Source organism: Canis lupus, chromosome 33 (genome assembly GCF_011100685.1).
Source record: "Canis lupus familiaris isolate Mischka breed German Shepherd chromosome 33, alternate assembly UU_Cfam_GSD_1.0, whole genome shotgun sequence".
NCBI classification, from domain to species: domain Eukaryota; kingdom Metazoa; phylum Chordata; class Mammalia; order Carnivora; family Canidae; genus Canis; species Canis lupus.
Window position 1 is genome coordinate 15,077,455 of NC_049254.1, and position 27,335 is coordinate 15,104,789.

Sequence of the window (27,335 nt, forward strand, 5' to 3'; positions counted from 1 at the left end):
TAGGTTGACCTTTTAATCTGTAGGCAAAGAGCAATGGAAAGCTATTGAGAAATTCAAAGTGGGGGTGAGGGCGGGCAGACTCTGACAACCATTTTGTTAAGGTCTTTCAACCTTATTGAGGAAGAAGAGCTGGAGAGGGATCCTCGTAGATGCCAGAAGGTGAGTTGGGAAGCCAAGCCACCATAGCAGCTCTAGGCTTGAGATATTGGCCCCTGGCCCAGTACTGGAGAGTTGTGGGTAAGAGCACAGATTCCAGAACCAGGCTTCATTTAAACCCCACTGCCCCTTAACTAGCTGTGTGACCTTGAGCAAATTATCCCTTTCCTCACCTGTAAGATGGGAGTCTTGAAAATGATAGCTCTTACTCAGAGGGCTGCAGGGATGGCTAAATAGGCTCTCACATGTCCCGAATAAACAATGTCTAGTGCAGCACATGTTGGATCAATGTTGGATATATTGAATACCACAAGTAGTAATCTTATTTTGTTTTTATTTTTTTAAAGATTTTTATTTATTCATGAGACACAGAGAAAAGGAGAGGCAGAGACCCAGGCAGAGGGAGAAGCAGGCTTCCTGCGGGGACCCTGATGCGGGACTCGATCCCGGGATCACGACCTGAGCCAAAGGTAGACATGCAACCACCGAGCCACTCAGGTGCCCCAGTAATTTTACTTACGTTAAAAAAAAAAAAAAAAAAAAAAAAAAAGGTTATTTGGAGATAGCAAAGGATTGCAATTCAAGATAAGCTAGCTTTGGTGAACCCTGGGCAAATCCAAAGAGGAAAAGGGAAGGTCAGTTTTTATTAGGTTTTAGGAGGAAATTGGGGAGGGTGGTTTTGGACAAAACTTTATTGGAGAAGAGCAAGAGTTTGAGGTTGTGGTTTCTCACTGGCCGTGGCGGTGGTTAGCATTATTCCTGGGGCCAGGAGGGCTCTTCTTTTTCTTAAAGGCATGAGATAGATTCCTATGTAAAATGTGCCCTCCCTTGTCGAAATAAGTCATCCTTCCAAATGCTGGTTATATGGGCTTCAATGAGGGGTATAAGCATGAGTATTCCCCCTTCAGAGCTTTCGAATTCCACTGGAAAGGAGGCTTCCTTTTTTTCACAGATGTTTCTATTAATATAGTATTGGAGACGAATAAGGATGTGAGAGTGCAGCTTATTCCTGCCAGGTTTTCTTTTTTGTTTCTTTATTTTCTCTTCAAAAAAAGTTTTAATTGAATAAGATGAGCTGAGTTAATGAGGCCTGTAGTTGTTTACCTGGAGGCAATGAATCTTCCAAAGTCATTAATCTGCATTTACTGAAGACAAAACAGGATTGTATCACAAGCCACCACCACCATTTCATTTTTGATGAATGGAGAGATTTGGTAGGAGGCGCCTGTGGAGGCTGGCTGGAGCACTTGTCTAAATCTCTGCACTGTGTAGTCCTAGAAGTGCTGGGTCACAAGAGCTGGGCTTATTCAAAATTTATTGAGTTCAGTTCATATCCAGAATGACTTCTACCAATTTATAACAGTGTACAAGAATACCTCTTTCTCCATATTGGTATTGTGATAGGTACACTAGAACTTGACACGACTTGTTTTTTATACTCTTCCTTTTAAGTATTCCCTATAGTGGAAGTCCGTGCCCTTTATGAAGTTATTTTTTTTACAGAACAATGGAGTCAATTGAGCATCTGACTTTGGCTCAGGTCATGATCTCAGGATCCTGGTATGGAGCCCTGTGTCAGGCTTCTTGGTCTGCAGGGAGTCTGCTTCTTCCTCTCCTTCTTACTCTGCCTTTCCCCCTGCTTGGGCTGGTTCTCTCTCTCTCTCTCTCTCTCTCTCTCATGAGCAATAAAATCTTAAAAAAAAAAGAGAGAGAGAGAGAAAGAAACAGATGAGTCATTTAGATGTAAATCTGGAGAGTAAGGTAGGCTATCAGATTAATCATTTGGGTTAGGGGCACCTGGCTGGCTCAGTCTGAAGAGCATACAACTCTTGATCTCAGGGTTGGGAGTTCAAGTATCACGTTGGGTGTAGAGACTGCTTAAATAAATAAAACTTAAAAATAAATAAATAAAATAAGCTGAGTTAAAAGAGGTTAAAGGTGGAGGTAGATGGTAGAGTTGAAATCATGGGGAAAAAGAAAACAAATTGGTTTCTTTGTTTATAAACTACCTTCCTCCACTCCTTTCTGTCAAGCACTAGGGATGAAAGTGGTTCTGTTTTTTAATTATCTCACTGTAGGTTGAGTTCCAGAAAAGTGAGCACAGTGTCACTGAGCTCCATACCCATTTTTCCATGACATCTACTTTAAAGAACAGTACGTGGGGGCCCTGACCATTTCAGTTGGTGGAGAGTGTGACTCTTGATCTTGGGGTGGTGAGTTTGAGCCCCACGCTGGGTGTGGAGCCTACTTAGAAAATAAATATAGAACAGGACATGTTCATCAGGGGCACCTTTAGATGAAGCTATTGGAGCTTAAGCTTCAGACACTTTACTTATAAGTGGTCCACTCCAAGTTTCTGTGAAGACCCTAGCAATTTTGCGTTTATAATTTGATATTCTTTATCTTAAAGAGGAACCTCCAGAGCTATAGAAGCTTCAGGCCCTACAGATCTCTTCTAGTGATGGTACATGAACACCGAAACGTTTGTATGAAACCGTAACATTCCTTAAAAATCTCAATCTGTTCCCCTTTTGCTTCCCCTTACCTGCTCCCCTACCTTCATCCCAACTAACTAGTCCAGGACAATCCCTACTTGGTTATTAGGTTTTCAGCTTCTGTTCCTCCTGTGTGTGTGCTAAGTCCCAAAGTAAGTGTGTGGCCCAGGGCCATCCCTAGCACATACAAAATTTAGTATATATTTGAAAAATAACGCACCTTGGAACTGACAAATTGCAAAAAAGCATCCACTCAAGAAGATCGATTACAAAAAGGTTGCCCCTGGGCAGCCCGGGTGGCTCAGCGGTTTAGCACTGCCTTCAGCCCAGGGCGTGATCCTGGAGACCTGGGATCGAGTCCCGTGTCGGGCTTCCTACATGGAGCCTGCTTCTCCCTCTGCCTGTGTCTCTGCCCCCCCCTCTCTCTCTCTCTCTCTGTGTGTGTGTGTGTCTCATGAATAAATAAATAAATAAATAAATAAATAATCTTAAAAAAAAGAAAAAAAGGTTGCCCTACCTCCAGGCTGTTGGAGCTGTGAGGGGGTGGCTTCTGAGTTTCATGTCAGCTACAATTCATGATCTTTCTCTGGAGCAGGTGCATGGAGACCACCATGGCATCTCTGTGGCCCTACTTTATCCCAAATGTGTCACTGAGGACAATGCTTTTGGAAACCCAGGTAAATTATATGTAGTGATATTCTAGGAGTTTCATCATTGCCATGAAGGATATTGGTAAGTTTCTTAAAGTTTTGTTCTTCGAGCCAAATGATGGTGCCCAGAGATTGACTAGTGTAATTACCCAAGTCATTGGCTGCTAAGTGCCTGGGAACGAGGCAGCTGTGAGCCTGCAGGCCTTAAGAAATGGATTGCATATGAAAATGGAAAAGAGCTGGCTCTGTGCTAGTGTTTGTGATCGTAGGAATTCACCTGGATACCAGGAGTTTGAAGTAAAGAACACAAAGATTCTGACAAGACATGATGACTGAGACCATTTCTTCAGTTCCCAGTGTGAGAACAGAACCTTAGCTTCTTTCTCCTCATTACCCACCAAGTATTACTGAGTCTACCTCCCAAACATTTGGCAGCACTGATTCCTCTTCATCCTCACAGCTACCATCTGCATTCGGGATTTTATTCTCCTCTGCATCCCTGTCATCCCAGCCTGCATGCAAGGCCTCTGTGTAAGGTGTGCCGTCTACTTCGGGGGGACATGGGGATGATGCAAGTGGTGCCTCCTTGGAGTCCTTTTGGCTCCAGTGTCCCAATGACTGGGAATCTGGGAATCGAAAACTCAAGTATTTGAGGCTTTTTTTTTGTGTAGTTAAGTATCCCAAGGAATCTAGGAGCGAGAGTTTATAAAAGCGGGCTTAATTTAATTCTGCAGCATGTATGCATTTTTACTCAGAAGCCTTAACTCTTGTCAAGTATAATTCACTTTCTTGTGGCTTTAAATTTTACCCGACTCTGAAATAGGGTGGCTTTTATGGTAAGAATTGCTTTCCTCCTGAGCTAGAAGCATAACCATGCATAGGACAGTAAGAGTAAGTTAAATGAGAATGATTACTAAATGCAGCCTCAAAGAGAAGATAGATAATAGCACTTTGCATTCATACCAGCCTGCCTTTCATCTGAGTATCTCAAAGGAAGGCAAAATGTAGCTGATACTGTGTTATGGTTGAAAATTACAATTGTGCAATTTTCTTATTCCTGAGTGTTTCCCTTCTCAAACATGATACTGAGTTAAAACGTATCTAGAATTCAATGTATATTGATTCTGAACACAGGTTTCTCTTTCTGCCCCTCAAACATCAACGCTGAGTTGCAAAGGCATCAATGGACCACCTGCCTTTGTGGTTTTGAAGCATTTGCTACCATTGGAGAAAAACATAATAAGGGATGGGCAGACATCTTTCTGAGCTGTTCTAAAGTTTTTGAGGGAAGACTTCAACTACTTCCATTTTGACCTCAGTTTGTACTTTCTAATTGATCGAGTTCTTTCCAGCTTATCTCTTAACTCAGCCACGACCTAGCAGGTGAAGCATTCTGTGATGGGACCTGAAACCACCCCCTCAGGCAGTAAGGAGTGCTGGGAGCCAGCAAGACCTCACCTGACTACCTCAAGACCCTGATCGGCCTGACCTTCACTGCCCAGCTGCATGGACCCCCACCAACCTCTGTCCTGCATTTTCCTTACATAAACCTAGAAGTATTTTCAACACTTTGGGGCCAGTCTTTGAGACATTAGTCCACTGTCTTCCTGGTGCTAGCCTCTGAAATTCCTTTCTTGCTTCATCACCACTCAGCTCTCTGCCTTTGGAATTTGTCAGCAGTGAGTGGTAAAACCTGGTCTGCTTGGGACCCCCAGAGCCAGGTGTTCCTGTGCCCTGGGACTCCTGTTAACTTTTGGTGGAAAAATTAGAGGTGAAGATGGAAAGAGAATATTTTCTATGTCCCCCAAATAGATTAAATCATGGTGCTAACACTTCAAGAATGCATCAGAGAGGGGCACCTGGGTGGCTCAGTGGTTGAGCTTCTGCCTTTGGCTGGGGTCTTGATCCTGGGGTCCTGGGATCAAGTCCTACATCAGGCTCCCTGCGGGAAGCCTGCTTCTCCCTCTGCCTATGTCTGCCTTCCTCTGTGTGTCTCTCATGAATAAATAAATAAAAATCTTAAAAAAAAAAAAAAAGAATGCATCAGAGAGCTCCACTCTACTGAAGCAAAAGTTGTACAGGAGGTAGGTGCTCAGCAGTATAGATGGAAATTATTCAAAATTCAATCTCTGAATTACACCACTGTAAATGTTCTCTGTGTTGATAAGAAAAGGGTTTTTTAAATATTTATTTATTTTATTTGAGAAAGGGAAAGTGAATGAGAGAGCAAGCAGGGAGGGGAGCAGAGGGAGAAGCAGACTCCCCACTGAACAGGAGCCCCTCCTGGGACTCGACCTCAGGACCCTGGGATCATGACCTGAGCTGAAGGCAGATGGCTAACTGAATGAGCCACCTAGGCATCCCTGTATTGATTAAAAAAAAAATTATAGAAATCCCCAGAAATGCATTGCTACTGAGCCTCTTTACACGCTTTCTATTGTAAAGTTGTGACCTAATATTTTTTTGAACGACTTTAAAATGTTCTTATAATACCTATTTATAGGCATGCATTTTTGAGTACTGACATAAGGGAAATTAAACAGTGAGCCTCTAAATCTCTATAGATATAGAAGAACATTTTTTGAAAGTCATTCACAAAAAAAAATGTGCAAAAAGTAAACAAAATTTTTCCTGGGGCACCTGGGTGGCTCAGTGGTTGAGCATCTGCCTCTGGTTCAGGTCATGATCACGGGGTCTTGGGATCGAGTCCTGCATCAGGCTTCTCACAGGGAGCCTGCTTCTTCCTCTGCCTATGTCTGCCTCTCATGAATAAATAAAGAAATCTTTAAAAAATAAAAATTTTCTCAAAGTAGTTAAAATTTTCTTTTTATTTTTTTTTTTTAATTTTCATGCTAAAAAAGACCACATCTTGGTGATCCAGGGGATGGGTTAAATGGTTGATGGGTATTAAGGAGGTCACTTATGATAAGCACTGGGTATGTAAGTGATGAATCACTAAATCCTGCTCCTGAAACTAGTATTTACACTGTGTTAACTAACTGGAATTTAAATAAAAACTTGAGACTACTTAAAAAGAGGCCAAGTCTTAGTATAAAGGGAACCAAGAGGTCCAGGCTTCACATTCTCAAATAACCTCATAATCTGACACTTCAAATGATCTCCAAATTAGGTTATCCATATAGCCAGGGATATATTATAACAAAAGAAAAGTATATCAGTCATGCAACTTTGTTAGAGGTCAACATTTTCTGCAAATATACATTTTCTGTAAAACTAATGAATTTTTTTAATATACATGAAATCACAAAAATGGAAGTGTTTTGGGTTTTTAGGATACTGTGACATATTTGATCCTCATCCTGGTTTCTGGTACAGAGTTCCTTTTTTTTAATAATCACAATAGACATTTATTTAAAGTAATACATTTGCAGCTCAAATAGTTCCAAATTGTACATTTCAGGTTTGCCCAACTTAGAAGTATTTGAGGGCAGCTGCAGCCACAGATTTCAACACCATGATTATTTCTTTGCCCATTCCTAACTCCTTTCTTTCCCAAATAACTTCTTTCAGATATAGTCCAAGGTAGAATTATCCTCATATTTTGTCCACTGCTCCTTAGGCAAGATCTGATGCCTCCTGGTCAGGTCCAGTGCCCTCTTACCGTGAAACATCCTGTCGTTATAAAGGTTCTCAGGAAGCCTACTTATGGCCTCTTTCACATCGTCATTCTCATATTGTATCATCTCCATTAACCTCAGTTTATTGAACCCTGCAGCATTGTAATACCACTTTCAAATGTCCTCCAGCCACTGGCTTGATGCTGCAACTGGCCTGCCCACCGTCTTGACCGAGACTGGTAGAAAGTTCCTAAATCCCTTGGAATTTCTTAAGTGATGAGAGCAGTAAAGATGTCTTGTTATGTTAATGATGGGGCTTTTGGAAAGTACCCGAGGAGGGGTTGGTTGCTAAGGAAGCCAACCATGTGATTGGAGGGTTGGAGTTCTCAATCCCACCCCCTTAACTCGGGAGAGGGGAGAGGGGCTGAATCGATCAGCAGCAGGCTAATGATTTAATCAACCACACTAATAAGGAAGCCTCCATAAAAACCCCAAGGACAGGGGGCAGAGAGCTGGGCTGGTGAGTGCATGGAAGTCCTGGGAGAGTGGTGCAGTGGGAAGCCTGGAGGCCTCACGCCATTTCCCCCTCCTAGCTCTGTGTCTCCACCTGGCTGTTCCTGAGTTTCATCGTTTTACAATAAATCCATGATCTAGTAAGTAAAATGTTTCTTCGAGTTCTGTGAGCCTCTCTGGCACATTATTTGAAACCAAGGAGGAGGTCGTGGTTTGGGATCTTTGAGCCCAACAGTCAAGAAAGAACTCTTGAGACATTTTTATGATGCAAAAGGGTGTTTTCATTAAAGCACAAACAGCTGCATTGTGATGGTGAGGAGTGACTGATTATGTAGGGTTTTCTAACCTTTGGAGGTAAAGGTGACCGTTAGGGTTCCAGGAAATTGAGTCTATAGATTACTGGGGGTCTATTATTAAGATTGTGTTTTTTTAATATTTTTTTAGTAATCTCTACACCCAACATAGAGCTGGAACTCACAACCCCGAGATCAAGGGTCGTAGACTCTTCTGCTCTTCCGACTGAGCCAGCCAGGTGCCCCTAAGATTGTTTTTCTTGTAAATCATGAAGACAGCTGCAAACTATAGTGGAGTTTCTTGTCCTACACGACTGCAATCTTCATCCATTGACTGTTTTTCCTCTGCCTTTATTTCCTAGGCAGTTACTAGTGCCTGACAATGTTATTTATAAATCCCATCTTGGCAGGGGCTGGTTTGCAAGTGTCAGCTTGAGTTATGCCCTCGGCTTGCCTTTTACCGTCTCATCAGTTGGAACCTCCATCTATAGCTGGTGGGTTGGAAGCACAGGTGATGACCTGGACGTGGCGAGGGACAGCTTTGTAGGACTGAGCCCTTAATCTGTGGGGTCTGACACTATCTGAGAAGATGGTGTCAACTGGGTTAAATTATAGGACATGTGGCTGTCGTAGGGGTGCTACTTGGGTTTCCAATTGTGTTGGAGAATCACATCTTGGTGTGGCAAATCCTGCTCCCTATGGGGGAAATGGGTGCAGAACCCCTATTATTACAAACTATTCTTCAATAATAAATTATGATCAGTGAAAGGGGAGAAGATAGTAAGGGAAAGAATACAGGGAGAGCAAGAGAAACATGAAGACCCAAGAAAAACCTAAAGTGAGAGAGAGTTTCAGGGAAAAACAAGCACAGAAGCAAAGAAGAAACATGGGGAAAAGAAGGGTAAGGGCTAAGTGTTCAATATTAACTACATATTTCTGTATTGTTTGACTTCTTAGGATGAGCACATTGAAATCACAATCAAATATTACTACCATGCAACTTCCTGATTCCCAAGTGTTTTGCTTTTTTTTTTTATTAAAGATTTTATATATTTATTCATGAGAGACAGAGAGAGAGACACAGAGGGAGAAGCAGGCTCCATGCTGGAAGCCCGATGTGGGACTCCATCCTCAGACTCCAGGATCACTCCTGGGGCCCAAGGCAGACGCTCAACCACTGGCCCCCCCAGGGATCCCCCCAAGTGTTTTGCTAACTGTCCAACATGATCTAGTCTGCAGCAAGGGAGAAAGGTGCTGTCTGCTGTTAGGACTGATGACAGGAACCTTCAGAACCTCCAACTAACTCCTCAGGCTGTGTGTTCTTACTCACCGAATTACATGCCACTTAAGAAGTAGGAACATTTGGCTAGAAAGAGAATACCACCCCCAAGGGGCTTTCTGATTCTCTTGAGAATTACATTTGTTCGTGTAAATTAACATCAATCATTCTGGTTTATGCCTCTGTCTCCTGTGAAGCTACTTACTGAGATTGAGATTATTCACATAGAGCTGAAGAACTTCGATTTCTGGGTTTATAAACTAGATTATAAGGCCCTTGAATTCTGTGACAGCAGAGTCCACCCTTGGCAGTGGCCTGTGATCCTTTCTCCTCCCTCTTATCTGTGTTCTTCATATTTACATGCATTCACAACTGTTGGATAAGAGCAATTCAATCCAATAGGGTTTTTTCTTTCTTTCTTTGTTTTTTTTGTTTTTTGTTTTTTGTTTTTGTTTTTTGTTTTTTTTTTAAAGATCATTTACTTGAGAGGAGGGAAGAGGAGCAGAGGGAGAGGGGAGAAGCAGACTCCCTGCTGAGCAGAGAGCCTGATGTGGGGCTTCACCCCAGGACCTTATGATCTTGACCTGAGCCAAAGGCAGATGTTTGTAATCCACTGAGTCACTTAGGCATCCCTCAATAGAGTCTTATATATAGATGATTTCAAAGAAAATCGTGCATTTTTTAATATAAGACCTCACAAAAACAAACATAATAAAATTGAAAAGTAAAAGTTTTACTGAAAGAAAATAACAAGGTACAATATACAAAATGTCTCAAAGTATGAAATTTCTGTAGAAAGTATGAAATAGTGGAAAACTTGAAACAGCCCACATATCCAGATATAGATAGCTGGACTGGTAAATTCTTTTTCTTTTTTCTTTTTTTTTGACTAGTAATTCTTGATGCTTTTAATCAGTAAAATGCTTTCCAGGCACTGAAAATACTGTAGGAGAGCAATGAATTCTTCTATAGTAAAGAAAACTTAGATATATATTTTTAAGTAAAAACATTTCAGAGCCATGTGTATTTTATGATACCATTTTTGTACAGCAATGATATGGAAATGGGGAAAAGGATGATTGGGCATTGTCATTTTCTGTGTCAGACATTCCTGTAGTATTTGAAATTCTTGCAGTTAGCATGTATTTTTAGAAAAATTAGAAAAAAACACCAAAAAGAATTAGCCACTATGTCTTGTGTTGCGATTGTATTTTAAAATGGAATATCTCTTTACATAACAGTATTTTAACCACCTGACATTCAGACTTTATCAAAAAAAGATTTAATATATTATGTACAACATTAATGATTGTGCAAGACGGTGAAAGCATGGACTCAGGCCAATCAAAAAAAAAAAAGAAAGAAAAGAAAAGAAAAACAACTTTCCAGTTCTTCAGGACAGGTCTGAGTGGAATGGCTATCCTAAATTCTATTAAATGTTAAGAGGTAGGGACATCCCTAGAAAGTGGTGAGACTGGTAAAGTTTATGTTTGGTGTTGCCATCCTTCTCTGAGGTTCTTGGGATCATCTGACCTTTACCCAGTAACACAGTACTGCAAGAGCCCAGGATGTTACACCTTCTTAGGGACCAATCTGAGAATGCTAATAGTGATCCCTACTACGTGGTTCTGATGATTCCGTCAAAACTGAGCTGTTACTTGATTGATTTTCCTCTAGTTGTGCTCTTTCTGTAGGAATCCGTTTGGAAATAGAGAAACTAGGCAGATATAACAGTTGACATTTATTGAGCACATAGGTGCTAGGCATTCTATTTACATTATCTTATTAGTTATCTTTTTTTTTTTTAAGATTGTATTTATTTGAGACAGAGACACAGGCAGAGGTAGAAGCAGACTCCATTCAGGGATCCCGATGTGGGACTCGATCCCGGGACTCCAGGGTCATGCCCTGGACCAAAGACAAGTGCTTAACCACTGAGCTACCCAGGCATCCCTAGTTATCGTTGTTATTCCTGTTCTGCAGATGAGAAAACTGATATTCAGAGGGTTACTCAATATCCTACAGTTGATGAGACATGAGTTTAAGATTCAAACTCCGGTGTTTCTGTCTCAGTAACCTGAGATGTTAACTCCTAAACCATGTGGTTATTGACATGTAGACACTGACCAGTAGCAGCAGCAACATCACCTGGGAAATGCATATTCTCCATCTCTACCTCAGAAGTACTGGGTAAGCTATTTTTAAAAATGCCCTGCAGGCTTTAAAATATATATACATTTAAATCTGGTTCTTGGGCAGCCCGGGTGGCTCAGCGGTTTGGCGCTGCCTGCAGCCCAGGACGTGATCCTGGAGACCCTGGATGGAGTCCCACGTCGGGCTCCCTGCAGGGAGCCTGCTTCTATCTCTGCCTGTGTCTCTGCCTACCCCCCCCCCCCCCGTCTCAATAAATAAATAAAATCTTTAAAAAAAAATGCCCTGCATGTGGGGCATCTGGGTGGCTCAGTTGTTTAAGTGTCTGTCTTCAGCTCAGGTCATGATCTTGGGGCTCTGGGATCGAGCTCCACATAAGGCTCCCTGCTCAGTGTGGAATCTGCTTCTCCCCCTGCCCTTACTCTCTTCTCATGTTCTGTCCCTCACTCTCTCAAATAAATAAATAAATCTTAAAAAAAAAAAATGCCCTGCAGGTGATTTTAAGGCACACCGACACACAAAATTGTAAAGCAGAATTGTCCAATTGAACTTTCTGGAATGATATTTTATACAATCTTGTCTAATAAGGTATCTTCTAGCCACATGCGGCTACTGAACATTTGAAATGCAGTTAGTGTGATTGAGAAACTACATTTAAATTCTATATAATTTTAATTAAAATGTAAATAGCCACAAATGGTTAGTGGCTACTATGCTGGATAGTACAGCTATTATCTCCTTGTCTACTTGACTGTGGTTCTTTATGACATCATCCTTCACTTCTAAAGAGCACCACTCATGCAGTCAATTGCCAGCAATTACAGCAGAACGGTGTTGGAAATATATTGGAGTAAGTGTAGTCTTATGTAGGACCCACTATCTAGGAGGCTTCCCCCGTTGTCAATGTGTAGTGTTTTAAAAAGAATAGATGAGAGCATTCACCCCACATGACCCTTAAATGAGTCCATGCAATACTAAATGTAGTGATTAGGTTATTTGTACAGATTGATCATCCCATATAGAACAACGGTTCTGCTGCATAAAAGATGAATTCCACAAATATTGACCTAGATAGGACTTTGATAAAAGGTCATAAATCCTTATGGAATACAAGCTTTTTTTTTTAAGCATGTAAGAATATACAGATATGATAACTCATTTGATGTGACTCAAAGGCAATTTTTTTTGGACAAGATGTTGGCCCTTTATACCATTAGGAAGTAGCCGACCTGAAATGTAGTAAACATAAGAGTCTGTAAACTTCAAAATTGTAACTTGGTTTGTAAGTGGTAGAAATGAAGAGAGGCAGTGTAGTCATGCCATGTAGGGTGGAGAAAAAGACTATGTCAAGGCTAGAATTTTTTTTTTAAAATTTTTATTTATTTATGATAGTCACAGAGAGAGAGAGAGAGAGAGGCAGAGACATAGGCAGAGGGAGAAGCAGGCTTCATGCACCGGGAGCCCGACGTGGGATTCGATACCAGGTCTCCAGGATCGCGCCCTGGGCCAAAGGCAGGCGCCAAACTGCTGCGCCACCCAGGGATCCCAAGGCTAGAATTTATTTACAACTGTCGAAAGGAGGGGTGCCTGGCTAGCTTAGTCCATCAAGCATGTGACTCTTAATCTCAGGGTCTTGAGTCCAAGTCCTACATTGAGTGTGGAGCCTACTCAAAATAACAATAAAATAAAATAACTTAAAGAACCTCACAACTATCCAGAGGAGAGAGAAACTCCAGCTAGTGAACATTCTTGATAATACACTGAAACAGATACTAAGAATTTTAAATCCTCCTGCTCACCTTGGGAAGTTCATTAGCAGGCGCCAAGGGTCAATTCCAACAAACATTTATTGACTTATGGGTCAGCACTGATGAGAATTTAATGATGAGAACAGCTGTGTTCCTGAGAGAGGCATGCTGGGAGATGTACATTAAGAAAATTACTATGGGAAGGGGCTGTTGCGGGACTGCCTTCTAGGGACCATGAAGACCAGAACGAGGTGGTTGTTGTTGGGACTGGGAAGGTAGGGAAGGCTATGTGAAGCTTATAGAGCTAGAACCCCATGGGAAATTTTTAGATATGGGGGGGCTGAACTTCATTAAAAAACTGAAGTTTAAATTTGGATACTGAAAGATGGTGATATTAACACTGCACTTGAAAGAAAGAGAACATGTGGAAGAGAGGTGATGTGTCATGGACTTGAGGGACTACAGGTCCTAGTAACTTGATGTTATTTCTTGCCATGACCCAAGCAGGCAGAAAATGATTCCAAGGGTATATGATCAAGTGTCTATCAGGTGTTGGCCATGATTTGGAAACTGCGTAGAGGAGAGAACCATAATACATCTTTCTTAAAGAGCGTGGAATTGCAAATCCTGGAGTCTATTTAAAGATCTAAGGTATGACCGGCCTGATAAAATGTCCTTGTTAATTATCTGACAAATTGCTTTACTTCAGTTAATTCTTCCCTCCTTAATATTTGCAGATCTTACACAATTCTTTCTCTTTTTAAAAATATATATATATATATTTTAATTTATTTGACAGAGAGTGCAAGTGCACAAGCAGGGGAAGTGGCAGGCAGAAGGAGAGGGAGAAGCAGACTCCGCACTGAGCAGGGAACTCAACATGGGACTCGGTCCCAGGATCCTGGGATCGTGACCAGAGCCAAAGGCAGATGCTTAACTGACTGAGCCACCCAGTTGCCCCTTGCACAGTTCTTCCTAGAGTGTGATGATTTGCTAGATCAGGAGTTCCTTGACTAATGGAACCATTTCTGGGGCACCTGGCTGTCTCTGTTGGTAGAGCATGCAACTCTTGATCTCATGGTTGTGAGTTTAAGCCCCACATTGGGGGTAGAGATTACTTAATAAATAAAAAGTAAAAAAAAAAATAAAGAGGCTACTTCTTATTTAACTTCATGTTGTGAGCCCTTAGTCTTAGGACCTAACACACAAATATTGGCTTAAGTATTAGAGTAACATCTGGATGAATGAAATGGTATAAGGACATTGCTCAGTCCTCCTCATTGTTGCCAAAGCTAAGCCTGGCCACAGGAGTCCTGACATTGGCTCAGATTGTTCTTCCAGATGGGCTCTATCGATGTTGGGTATATGGGACAAGTCAGGGCTTTGGTTGGCAGGTGATAGTGGTGTGAGGTTAAGGGAGGACATCATGGTGATGGGTCTAGGAAAATAGAAGAGAAGATATCTAAGTAAGCTTATTTATTTATACATCTATAAACTACTTATTAGCAAATAAGTCCTACAGATTTATTTCTTTTTGTACATACTCATAGTGTGGTCATGGTGGCATAGCTTTGGTATACTGTCCTCAGTCACAAAGTCCTCAGAAGTGGTGTAGCCATCTGTGGGCCCAAATCTTCAGTTGCTCCAGGTCTTCATGAAGTTTGTCATCCAGACTGGTCAGGACATGGCTGTATTTTCCATAGTTCACGTCCTTTGCTCAAAAACCTTTTGCATGGGATCTCGTACTGGCATGGATTCTACATGATGGTGATCACACATTTCATCTCCTCCTAGTGAGCTCTCCTACCCTGTCAGTGAGATCGATGTCTGCTTTCCTCGATACTGCATGAGCATACCTTCACAAAATGTGCTGGAACTTCTCAGGGATCACTAGAGGCACGGCGGCGGCCCCAGAGGCAGAGTAGGCCTCCAGTGGAAGAGTTAAGTACATTTATTTTTAGTACTTTTCTACTTTCTCTATGTTACTCTGATCAAATTTTCATTTTTCTTCCTTCAGTTCTCAGATACCTGTACTAAAAGGTAATATATACAAGGCACTGTGCTGACAGGGTACAAAATACAAAGAGCAAATTCTAGAGTACAAAGTATCCCATCTGTAGGGGCTGCACTGTTCCTTAAAGCTCATATTGCCATGTCCAGTGAGTCTTTGATAGCCTTCTTGCTTTTCAGTGCAATCTGGTACCTGTGTTCTTCTCATATTGCATTAATTCTCTTTGAAAGATTTCCCCTCACTTCACAGGAATGCATAATATAATCTGTCTTACCTAAAAAGTCTTCTGTTTTTAAAGAGTCTCTTGTTTCATGGGGAGAATATTTCAATCGTAATATTACCATTGGGGCTTGACTTGCTGTAAGGTATATATTTATTTTCCTTATCGATTTAATGGCCTTTTGATAATTGTCCATGAGACTCAGCAAAGTTCTAGCATTGATATTTAATATTTTAAAACAAGTCTCTTTCTCTGTGATTCTAATATAGATCCAGTATCTGCTTTGGATTTGATAATATACTGCTTAAGAACCAGATTTATTATTTATTTATTTATTTATTTGTTTGTTTGTTTATTTATTTATTTATTTAAAATAAAAGACATGAGAGACACAGAGAGAAAAGAGACACATGAGAGACACATTAATTTATTCATGAGAGACAGAGAGAGAAAGAGAGAGGCAGAGACACAGGCAGAGGGAGAAGCAGGCTCCATGCAGGGAGCCCCATGTGGGACTCCATCCTAGGTCTCCAGGATCATGCCCTGAGCCCAAGGTTGCTCTAAACCACTGAGCCACCCAGGCTGCCCAAGAGCCAGATTTAAATGTATATATTTTTTAAAGCACTGACCTTGCTTTGGGAAGCAGTATGTATTTTCTTAGCCCCTGCTTAACCAAGCAGTGGTTACAAAAGAACCCTTTCCACCTTCTTTGTCCTTTATTGTTTTTTTGTTTGAGAAATAAATGCATTGCACTTTCTTACATGAAAGTTGGATCCTTATTTTTATGATTCTTATGAATATTTCACTGTTTCTAACTAACTTAGGAATTATGCATGAAAAATAAAAGAACTAAAACTGGGTTTGCCAAATCCTGAGGTGAGCTTATTGAAATTGGAGACAGTAATAAAGCAAACAAAGCCAAAATAAAATAAAAGACAGTATGCTCACTGGAAAAAAAAGGAAACAAGTTTGTCATTCTAAGTGAAGCAGGTGAGGATGAGAGATGAGAACCAAGGTTATAATAAAAATAATAAATGAATGGTCAATTCAAATCCGATATAAACCCCTGGTTCTCAAACTTTAGTATGTATCAGAACTACCCTGAGGACCTATTAAAGTCCTTTCTGGACTTCACCCAGAGTTTCTGATTCAGTAGGTCTGGAGTATTTGTTTTTCTAATCAGTTCCCAGGTGAAACTAATGCTGCTGGTTTAGGGACCACATCTTGAGAACTATTAATTTAGCCAAATAATAGAACACTAGACACCATTGAACTTGATCATGTAGATGTATTATTTATTAACAGAGAATGGTAAATTCATAATGGAACTAATGAGACGGAAAGATAGGGAGCCCCCCTTCTTGGTCCCCACCAATCTTATCTTTTTCAATTCTTTGTACATTGGTAGTTGCTGAGACATCAACTTTGTATTCCAAGTTTTATAATTAATGGAAAGAAGTAAGCTTTCCTTGCACAGTGTGTTGTGTCAAGATGTAGCCCTAGTAAGTGTCAGAAAGTCATCTATGGAAGAGTTAGAGATAGTGAATGCGGAAGGAACGATAATATTAGAAAGTCACTATTTGCAACTCCTAATGTAATAATCCAATCAACGATCATCACTGGATGAAACAAGTAGGTGAAAAGCTGATGGTGATCTTTAGAGTGGAGGTATTCAATAGTTACTACACAAATCTGATTAATCTTAATGCAAATATAGAGAAACAATGAGACATTTTGGTGCTTGATATGATGCAGCACGAAACACCACACTCTAAGTATTTCTGCCAAATATGGGGAAACTGATTCTAACCAAGACTCTGGGGCTTCCTTCTATTTACAAAAACTATGGGAGAAAGAAAGAGATTGAGCTATGGCACAGGGAAGAAAACAGACACATCAAGAATATGGAATATTCTACAGGAGAAACCAGTGATATGGGAGGAAAAATTAGAGTAGCTTCCCCTTGATTCAGAGAGTCATAATAAGCCAATGTGTCAGTGGACCTTATTTAGATCTTGATTTGGACAAGCTAAATGCAAAAATATATATACATTAAGACCAGGAAATGCGGGATCCCTGGGTGGCGCAGCGGTTTGGCGCCTGCCTTTGGCTCGGGGCACGATCCTGGAGGCCTGGGATCGAATCCCACGTCGGGCTCCCTGCATGGAGCCTGCTTCTCCCTCTGCCTGTGTATCTGCCTCTCTGTCTCTCTCTGTGTAACTATCACGAATAAATAAATAAAATCTTTAAAAAAAAAAAAAAAAAAAAAAAGACCAGGAAATGCATAGCCTGAAAATTAGCCAACACCAAAGATTTATTTTTTTTTTTCAAAGATTTATTCTTAATTTTGTTAGATTGATATTAACATTTAGTAAGAGAATGGCCACATTTTAAAGAGATACATACTGAAAGGAAATAATATGACATCTAGGATCTGCTTTAAAATGGTTTTGTAGGGCTGCTTAGTTGGCTCATTCAGTAGAGCATGTGACTCTTAATTTTGGGGTCATGAGTTCAAGCCCCAAGTTGGGTGTAGAGGATACTTTTAAAAAATAAAATAAAATAGGGATACCTGGGTGCCTCAATGGTTAAGCTTCTGCCTTTGGCTCAGGGCATGAACCTGGAGTCCAGGGATCAAGTCCCACGTTGGGCTCCTTACATGGAGCCTGCTTCTCCCTCTGCCTGTGTCTCTGCCTCTCTCTCTGTGTGTCTCTCATGAATAAATAAATAAAATCTTTAAAAATAAATAAAAATAAAATAAATAAATACAATAGTTTTGCAAAGGGATAAAAGGGTAGAAGGAAAGTCACAAAAATTTGATAAGCATAGTGTCTGGATAATGGGTATATTAAAATGCATTATCATATTCTCTCTACTTAGCGTGTGTTAAAAATTATCATAATACAAAATAGTGGAAAGAGTAACCTAATCTCCAAAGCTTTTCTTCTCTTAGTCTTAAATTGTGATAATTTTAAAAATCTGAAGTAAATTTTCAATGTCCTGATATTCTGTTTACAATCCTGTTTGCCTGCATTGCTTATCCACCATGTGACCTTGGGCAAAGGAATTATTAGGTTAGTTAAGTGGCAGTAATAATAGTATCTGCTCTAGGGTCTGTATGACGATTAAAAGCGATAATGAATGTAAATCTCTTTACTCAGGGTCTGATGCATAGTAACCACTCAATAAACATTTGTTATTATTATTATATAAATAGTTGTTTTTTTCTATCCCTCTTTTTGTTTTTAAAGGTTTATTTTTTTGAGAGAGAGAGAGAGAGAGAAAGTGAGCAGGGGAAAGGCAGAGGGAAAGAGAGAGCACGCGCGAATCCTCACCCAGACTTCCTGCTGAGCATAAAGCCCCTACACAGGCTAGATCCCATGACCCTGAGATCATGACCCAAGCTGAAATTAAGAGTTGGTAGCTTAATTGACTAAGCCACCCAGGCACCCCTTTTTTCCCCTATCCTTTTAATAAATCAAGAGTTTCTTTTCCTCTCAGACTGATCATTTATAAAGGAGATATCAACTAACAGTAAGGATGTTGTCTACATTTTAAAGTGATGCGCTCTACTGGTATAGTTAATTTATAAGCTTAAAAGATTATTTAAATATATAACATATGTTAATGACATTAAAATATTTTCAGTGGGTTTTGGGGCTTGAGAAAATGATTTTAAAACAAATATCCTTTCATCATTCACCAATGCTAGTACAGCATGACTTGTTCTTCGTTTGCATAAATAATCTCTGTGCATTCTTCAGAAAAGGTAAACATCTTTGCTAAAGCTCTTAAAGCCTAGCTGAATTTAGAAGTAAGCCGTAATCCCAAGTTGACTTAGTCAGCTTCGGAACTGCCGTACCCTTACAGATGGATTGTCAGTCTTGTAACGGTGGTGATTTGAGTGCCATAGGAGGAGATCCAGAGGGTCCTGGGAGACAAGTGCAGATGACTCCCAAATTCTTTATGGACAAGGAAGTAAAATTTAGGAAGTGGCACATTTGGGCAGGGGGGAGGAATTCAGTACTGTTGGTTCTGCAAGAAGGAGGAGAACAATACATCTGGAGAATTAAACGGAAAGATGAGCACACAGATGGGTTAAGAAAGCAGTGTTTTGCCAACTGGATAACATCTGGCATGTTAGAGTGAAGTTAATTACCTAACAAGCTAAACAAAAGTCCAAGTAGCAAATGATCTCTTCATCTTTCTGCAGGAATATAACATCCCAAAATAAGGCATGTTATATGGGAAAACCAGAGACATGGATAGAGTTTAAAAAATAAAATCCTCCTTTCAACAGATGTGGAATCCACAGCTGGAATTAAAGCAGTCAGGAGTGTGGGAAGGAGGCAGTTTATAGAAAACCTAAATGTGGTATTAACTCTGGCAGTGGATTACAGCATAAAAGACAGCAACACATTTTCTTTCTCCCAGGATTGCTATGGTTTATCAGTTTATCAGCAATGCTTACAAAGCAAAGCATATACAAACAGTTTTTCAGAAACAAAACAGAGATTTATATTGGTAACCGATTACAGGTCCGTGACTACAGTAAAACTTTTCTTTGAGATAAACTTACTTGTAAAATGTTGTATGAGTTATCAATATTATTGAGATGCTTTTCCTGCCAAGACTTATCTTCATGATCCTCTCTCTTTGTTCTATATCACCACAGCCTGGGATATCTTTCTGAGGCAGTGAATCCAATCTGAGTTTTCGTCACAGTGACAGAAATTAAAGTAGCACGAAAGATCCAATCTCTCTCTGACTTTGGTGGGGGTGGAGGGAGAAAGCCTTAGGTTTGCAATTCTACCTCCAAGATTCTTACTATCTTAAATCCTAAAGAACAGTAATTTTCCAGTCTTTTGAAAAGTAATAATACTTAAAAATTTCTGTTGTCTTTCTGATACATTAAAGGTAAAGATAGGGCAGCCCGGGTGGCTCAGTGGTTTAGAGCCACCTTTGGCCCAGGGTGTGATCCTGGAGACCCGGGATCGAGTCCCACGTCGGGCTCCTGGCATGGAGCCTGCTTCTCCCTCTGCCTGTGTCTCTGCCTCTCTCTCTCTCTCTCTCTCTCAAATAAATAAACAAATCTTTTTAAAAAATAAAGATCAAGATAATGTTTTATTCCAGTTCCCAAAGCTGGATGAGATGGTAGGAGCAAAACTACAACATGCTGCTGACAGGCAGTCAGCCATAGTCAATGAGCACCGCTATATCCCATGTACAATTCTAGGTGCTAGAGCTATAGCTGTAAGTAGACAGACAAGGACTCCAAACACAGGAAGCTTCATTTTGGTGGAAGGAGAGACAAAGAAATAAACTAAATCATTTCAGCTAGTGGCCAATGCTGGGGGAAAAGAACATAAGGTCATGTGATTGAGAATGTTGGGGGGACCACTTTAGTTTGGATGATGAGGCAAAGGCTCAGAGAATGGATTGTCAGTCTTATGACGTGGCTCTCTGAGGAGGGAGCTTATCACTGAATCAACAAAGGAGCCAGTTACATCAAGAGCAGAGGCAAGAACATTCCAGGCAGAGGACAGAGCTAGTGCTAAGGCCCTACGGTAGGAATAAGTTTGATCAGGGACAAAGTATGGAAAATATAATGCATTTGTAATGAAGTTACTGATTGCATTAAATATGCTTAAGATGACAGTACTAATAGTAGAAAAACTAGTCCTTAGGAGGGAAATGAAATTCAAAGTATCCAAGAGTGGTGCCCATGATTGCAGTATGACTGAAAGAACAAGCAAGGCCCAGATGTTACAGAATAAATGCTCTTAATTCCTGAATTAATTCCAATTACTCTTGGCCTAGACTCAAAACCATCATAAGAACACTATCCAAATGGACTCAAAGAGTACAATATTTTTCCACAGTTTAAACATTAGGAAGAAGGCAGACCATAATGTCACCACTGTAAAACAACTTATAACAACTCTCTTCTCCCCATTTTAAGGCCCTCCTGAGAAAGCACTGCAAAAATGTTTCCTAAATATCTTTTAGTTCTCCTGAAGTATTGGTTAGAAAATATTAATATTGTAAGGTTCATAAGTCTTAAATCTATTTTTAGATTAGTTTTGAGTGAAGTTTACATTTTCATGAAGTTATTTGTCATTCTACTCTGATCCTTAATAGATAGTTTCAATATTTTTGCTAACTAGTTGTCACTTGATAGGTTTAACTGATGGCTACTTATTGAGGCTCAAAGTTGATAAAACTTAGAATGAGCTGCCATCTTTGTAGCTTTTCTCTTAAATAAGCAAATAGTTTAGAAAGGTGATTCAAGCTAGCTAAAAAATACATATAGTATATATATCTTGGGATGCCGGGGTGGCTCAGTGGTTGAGCGTCTGCCTTTAGCTGAGGGCATGATCCTGCGATCTGGGATCGAGTCCCACATCGGGCTCCTTGCGTGGAGCCTGCTTCTCCCTCTGCCTAGGTCTCTGCCTCTCTTTCTCTTTCTCTTTCTGTGTCTCTCATTAATAACTAAATAAATAAAATCTTTTTTAAAAGTATAAATATGTCATATGTTTTATGTATATATAAAATATCTTATTTATCCATCATCTATCAGTGAATGAATGCGTGGATTGCTTCCATGTCTTTGTTACTGATTGATCTATCACAGCTGCTAACTCAGGAAATGAATAGATGAGTCCCCGTAGCTTTCCCTCCCAACTTCTCCATCCCACACAATCCAGAGGGGGCTGCACTAATCGAGACCATCGCTCCTGGCTGGGTTTGCCAACACCATTGCTCAACAAACTTGGATAAACTCTCTTGAAAGAAAAGCCCAATAACTCAAGGGTCAAGGGTTTGGAAAAGACAAAGGGAGAGATAGATTTCAGGTGCCAGCAACTGGAAGAGGTGGCAGGTGCAAGGGAATTAGGAACGTTAGACTCTGGATCACTTTTGTAAGAACATTGAGGGTTTTGTAACTTGTTCAAATTTGTTCTCTTTGACAGTCCATGGCCTAGTAGAGAGAGTAGTTAATCCTTAACATTACATGCCAGTGTGTCTGTGTTCAGGAACAGCCAGACTGCTTTTCTCAATGTGGTCCACTCTGAAAATCCTCAGGGAGAGAAGCACGTTTGCTGGTGATCAGAGAAAGGAAAACAAGGGGCATCCCTGGGAACTGCTACCAGGAAAAATAAAGAAAAACAGCTTAGGGGAAATCTGCTGAGCATGAAAAACAGCTGCTGGTCACCCACTCTCACTTCTGGGGTGGAGATTTTCAACTTGGAAGATGAGTAGGTTCCACAATTGCTAATGTCCTGTTTGCATCCTAGGACGATTACACCAGCCTCTCTGATGCAGGCATCAGTATTTTTTTTTTAATTTTATTTATTTATTTGAGAGAGAGAGAGCAAGTGAGAGAATGAGCACATAGCAGGACTGAGCCACCCAGGTCCCCGCAGGCATCAATATTTTTTTTATAGTTCCCCAGGTGATTGCAGAATATAGTCAAGTTTGGGGCACCTGGGTGGTTCCACCTTCGGCTCAGGTCATGATCTCTGGGTCCTGGGATCTAGCCCTCTGTCGGGCTTTCTGGTTAGTGGAGAGTCTGCTTCTCTCTCTCTCCCTCTGCCCCTCCCCATCACTTGTTCTCCCACTCTCTTAAATAAATCAATAAATCAATAAAAAGAAAAAGAAAAGAATGTAGTCAAGGTGAAGACCCCCTGCCTTAGGAAGCACTTCTCAAACTTTAAAGTTCTTATCAAACCACCTGGGGAACTTATTAAAATGTAGATTCTGGTTCAGGATGTCTGGTCCTGCATTTTTCAACCCAGCTCCCAGAAGTTACCATTGCTGGGGAGGGGGGTGGGGGAAGCGGGTGGGAGGGGGCCCGAAGGAGGGGTACCCTGAGCTGCACCAGCCTTCTAATATTAATTCTGGACACCAGCTGATTCTGCAGTGTTTTCAGTGCCTGCCATTAAGCCAGTACTCAACACTTGAGTGTCAGACATTTTAAAATATAAATCTTGAAAACCTCATTAAATTTAGAATAAAATCTGAACTCACAATGGCTTTCAAATCTTCTAATGTGACAGGGTAAAGCTTTAGCCTACAGCTCTGCACTGACTCACCCTGCTGCAGGTACAGAGACCCTTACCGCTCCTCAAGCATGCAGACCTACCTTCCCTGCAGGGCCTGCAGAGGAGCTCTGCTTTCTGCCTGGAATAATTCCCCCTCCATATCCTCATGGCTTTCCCCCTTTTCAGCTCACTTGTCACTTCCCTCGCTCTTCTTGGATCTCTCATTCTAAGCAAGCCAACTTCCCTCCATCTCATAACTCTCTTCTCCATGTAGCTCTAATCGCTCTTTGAAATTGGCCTGCCTATTTGTTTGCTTATTGCTTTCCTGTCTACCTCCACAGCAATATTAGCCATGAAAGAAAATCTGCTGTCTGTCTAGGCCACTGCTTCACCCCTCAGCTCCTGGTAAAGAACCTAGAGGAGAGAAGACATGCACACAAAATGAAATTGAGCAGTAGGAGTATCAGTCAGGTATTTATATGGAAAAGGAGAATTAAGTTTCAGTAAGTACAAATTGTTACTGAAGAGAGGGTAAGGTGTGGATTTCTGTGGTAGTGGCAGTGAGTACAGGTGGGGTTGAACCAACAGGATCATCTACTCATCACTGTGAGCCTGGCCTTGGCTCACACAGGACTTCTACTCCATGCTTTTAGGAAAATCTTTTTTTTTTTTCTCCCCCAAGATTTCTTCTTACTCTAACCAAACTTTTTTCTTTTTTTTTTTAAATAAATTTATATTTTATTGGTGTTCAATTTGTCAACATACAGAATAACACCAGTGCTCATCCCGTTAAGTGCCCACCTCAGTGCCCACCACCCAATTACCCCCACCCCCCACTCACCTCCCCTTCCACTACCCCTAGTTCGTTTCCCAGAGTTAGGAGTCTTTCATGTTCTGTCTCTCTTTCTGGTATTTCCCACTTATTTTTTCTCCTTTCCCCTTTATTCCCTTTCACTATTTTTTATATTCCCCAAATGAATGAGACCATATAATGTTTGTCCTCAAACTTTTTTCTTTTTATTTATCTTAAGTAGGCTCCACACCCAATGAGGGGCTTGAACTCATAACCTTGAAATCAAGAGTTCCATGCTTTACCAACTGAGCTGGCCAAGGGCTCTTAGGAAAATCTTTTTTTTTTTAATTTTTATTAAGATTTTATTTATTTATTCATGAGAGACACAGAGAGAGAGAGGCAGAGACACAGGCAGAGGGAGAAGCAGGCTCCACGCAGGGAGCCTGACGTGGGACTGGATCCCGGGTCTCCAAGATCACCTCCTGGGCTGAAGGCAGCGCTAAACCGCTGAGCCACCCGGGCTGCCCTCTTAGGAAAATCTTAATGAATTCATATACATTGGAGAAGCTGAATTCATATTTATATTAAGTAAGAACATTAGTTTATTAAAAGAAAGACTGTATTCATAAGCTGAAGCAAGATGCTTTGGCTCTTTTCAGGCTGTTTTTCTTGGAAACTGTAATCCGTGGAAGTGGTTGCTAAGCCTGGCTTCTGGGTGTGAGAGCTTTAGCATTTAGACCAATCAAATACTTGAAAAGTCACTTTGGCAGATTATAGGTATTAAGCACCAGGACATACCTGTGATTAGATTGGAATGTGCAAATTCTTCAATGGTTTTTATGTTCTGATTTCTAGCCAATATTCAATTCTCACGTATTCTTAATTGAGTACTTACTCAATTATACTTAATTGTACTTGAGTTTGTGCTCCTACTACTGTGATTTTGTAGATTGTCATTATGTATTTTTATATTTAAATTGAAGTAGCAACAAATGATATAACAGGATTCAGTCTTTGTTAAGATTAAAAAGATAAATAATGAAAAGCAATCTCCCTTTTATTTCTGACCTTTGCTAAATGATTAAGAGAAGACAAGTTAGGCGATACAAACAAATGTTATTTAACATTCCATGAATTAAATACTCTCTGTTCCCAAGGGACCAGAGAACTGTAAAATGGGTGAAGGCAGGAAGCTTTTATAGGATAAAGAATAAAGGAAGTAAGTAGAGAGCCCAGCACTGACTTGGTGTTTGGAGGTGGGCTGCCTGGCTATACTGTGTTTCTGGTCAGAAGGAGGATTTACAGTGACATGAATATTATCTAAGTTTCATTTTGTTGACATGGTATCCCAGGCAGGAGTAGAAATTCATTTCAATACTTCAATCCCCAGTTCCTCCTCAAGAGACCACCACTGTTGACCCTGTCTTGTGTATCCTTCCAAAACTGTTCCATGCATCATCTGAGCTTCACTTTATTAATCTGCAAAATGGGGTAATAATAGCACCTGGTCTCATCAGGGTCTCATGAAGATTAAATGTATGAACACATGTAAAGGCCTTTAAAACAGTGACAGATACATACTGTGAATTTGTTCTTTTTAAATGATACCATGCATTTATTTATTTATTATTTTTAAAAAATTTTTATTTATTTATGATACAGAGAGAGAGAGAGGCAGAGACACAGGCAGAGGGAGAAGCAGGCTCCATGCACCGGGAGCCCGACGTGGGATTCGATCCCGAGTCTCCAGGATCGCGCCCCGGGCCAAAGGCAGGTGCTAAACCGCTGCGCCACCCAGGGATCCCAATACCATACATTTATTAATATGAAGATTGGATATCAGTGCTGTTCAAAATAGAGATATGTATATCTCTTTAATATTACTTAATACTGCATTTTGTAGTAGCCTTAGTAAGAAAGTACAAGGAAATAAATTAAAAACTTTTAGTAATATTTTTGTTTACCTCGATAGATCTCCTAAAGTATCATTTCAACATGTAATCAATGTAATATATTCTTTAATGTACACCTATTTTAATGTGATATTTTATAATCTTTTTTTTTTTTTTCCGTTCTTTGAAGTTCGGTGTGCATTTCCTGCTCTCAGAACACCTCACCTGGCACTAGGTCCAACTGAAGTACCTTCTAACTACATATGGCTAGTAGCTACTGTACGGGACAGAGCAGGTCTACACATCAATCTATCAACTTGTCACGTTTTGTACTCTATTCAAATAATACTATTCCATGTGTACCTGAATATCATAAAATATTAATATTTTGGATGAATTTGGGGAGAGACAAATACTGTGTTTATCATATTCAAAATAATGTGGTTTTAGCCTCTCAAATGCCTACAGCAAAAGCAAATTCCTAAAATGCTTAATATAATGGAAAGAACAAGGATTTCTCATTGTTCTTCGAGAGAGGATGACCTTTCTAGCTGTGGCTCATGGTGGGAACTGGTCTGCCTTGCATGCCACCTGCTGATTCTGCACCAGCTGTGCTCAGGGCTGCCTTGGAGTTCTTCCTCAGGGCACCTTCTCCTGTGAGCCATATCAGCTCTGGCAGGGTTGCTTCCTCCCTCTCACCCCCCAGCATGCATGAACACTTGCCCCTTACCCAGTGAGTAATGTATGAATCTCTTTAAGGAGGAAAAACACAACTTTTTGTGTCTAAATGTTGATTTAAATGATTTTGTTACAATATAAAAAATAGTGCCAACATAAAATTGTCACTCCTTACGTTGGTGGTTTATATATCATATCACATCCAAAATGAAAACATTAACTTAAAGAAAAGGAATTATGTAGTTACTAGAGATGTACATGTACAAAAAGCATATAAGAAAAATAATTCTCCCTCCACCTACTGTCTCAGCCTCACAGTTCCCTTCCCAAAGGGAAACTAGATACAACATGTATGTATATGTGTGTACATATGTATTATTTATTCTTTGTTTATTTTTACAGAGATTTGTTGCATTCTTTTTCAAATAACAGTTCAGATGATTGACTAGTGGAATAGATGATGTTTTGTTGAAGTCACAACTGCACCACACCTGCACCTGCCCCTGCACCTGACTCCACAGCCTGGGTTCTTTTGAGTTCTGCAGGACCGGTACACAGATGCTGTGCCCACCCCTGCCATGAAACCTTTATTTTTGCAGGGTTCAGGGTGGGCATTTTATCTTCACTTGGCAGGAATGCACCATATACATACTAAGTCCGTCTATTCTTTTCCCATCAGCCTGAGACAAGACTTGTGCTACTTGTGGCCAACTCAATCAAAACACACGTTCAACATGGGCTTTTAAGGCTTTGGGCAGATCTCAGTCATAAAGCAAGATTCAGAGTATATTTCTATTCATTTTTAAGGTTGTCATCAAAATGAGAATACGGAATTA

At 40.4% G+C, this 27,335-nt stretch overlaps 2 long non-coding RNA genes across 2 annotated transcripts; both read left to right on the forward strand.

The window, feature by feature from the left end:
* Nucleotides 1-1,801: 1,801 nt before the first annotated feature.
* LOC111093802 lies at nt 1,802-5,190 on the forward strand. Its single transcript, XR_005383265.1, has 3 exons — nt 1,802-2,642; nt 3,247-3,328; nt 3,571-5,190. It is a non-coding gene; the product is annotated as an uncharacterized LOC111093802 (long non-coding RNA).
* An 8,182-nt stretch (nt 5,191-13,372) lies between these two features.
* LOC111093805 lies at nt 13,373-25,651 on the forward strand. Its single transcript, XR_005383070.1, has 4 exons — nt 13,373-13,514; nt 14,658-14,803; nt 23,478-23,607; nt 25,592-25,651. It is a non-coding gene; the product is annotated as an uncharacterized LOC111093805 (long non-coding RNA).
* The last annotated feature ends 1,684 nt before the right edge of the window (nt 25,652-27,335 follow it).